The sequence below is a fragment of the Liolophura sinensis genome, chromosome 8, assembly GCF_032854445.1.
Source record: "Liolophura sinensis isolate JHLJ2023 chromosome 8, CUHK_Ljap_v2, whole genome shotgun sequence".
NCBI classification, from domain to species: Eukaryota; Metazoa; Mollusca; class Polyplacophora; order Chitonida; family Chitonidae; genus Liolophura; species Liolophura sinensis.
The window spans coordinates 23011640-23012525 of record NC_088302.1 but is presented as its reverse complement, the minus strand read 5'-3'; positions in this window follow the sequence as shown (position 1 = coordinate 23012525).

Genomic DNA, 886 nt, shown 5'->3' with positions numbered 1-886 from the left:
ACCAGCCCTATTTCCTTGCTCTAACCTCTCAGTACGGAGCACAAAATGAGGCAGCAACAAGTACCATTTTTATTTTGGTATGACCCGACTAGAATTTGATCCGAATCAACCATTCCACAGACAGAGATTTAAATCTGGGGACGAATCAACGAGAGTTGGATTCGAATCCTCGGCAACATTAGTTCGTGAGAGTGGCATTCAAGGAGTTAATATACGGTCTATCTTGCGTTTCGGATACTGCCCACTTTCCATGAATTAAGCATGACTCGACAGTTCTGATCCAGTTCACGTTCTTTTGGTATTAAACCTGTATGTCTGAAGAACAATTAAAGCACGCCTTGTAACTTTGGCAATGGGCGAGACTGAACTAGTACACAATTTTACGTTACCATTTCAATGACCGTGTGGACCTGTAACGTATACTCACTGAAGTCTTATTAACAGGGCACATGTCATCATCGCTGTTGAGACGACACTTACCATTAATTAAAAATACCCCCCAGATGTAAAATTTAGCTAACCACCACATGAAGGGTCAATATAAGAATATTTTCGTTGACTTCATACACTTTGACTGACCAGCCCCATGCTCCCTCACAAAGAGACAAGCAACCTAAACAGTAACTTTAGAGTGAGTGAGTGAGCGCTTGGGGTTTAATATCGTGCTCAACAATTTTTCAGTCATATGACGACGAAGGAATCCTTACGGTGTATGTAATATACCTCCTTGTTGCTGGACGGATTTCCACCTCTCTTCATCTAGTACTGCTTCACTGAGACTACCTACCGAAGGCAAGTTAGCCGCCCTGCCCGAGCCATTATACTGATACGGGTCAACCAGTCGTTGCACTATCCCCTTCATGCTGAACGCCAAGTGAGGAAGTTA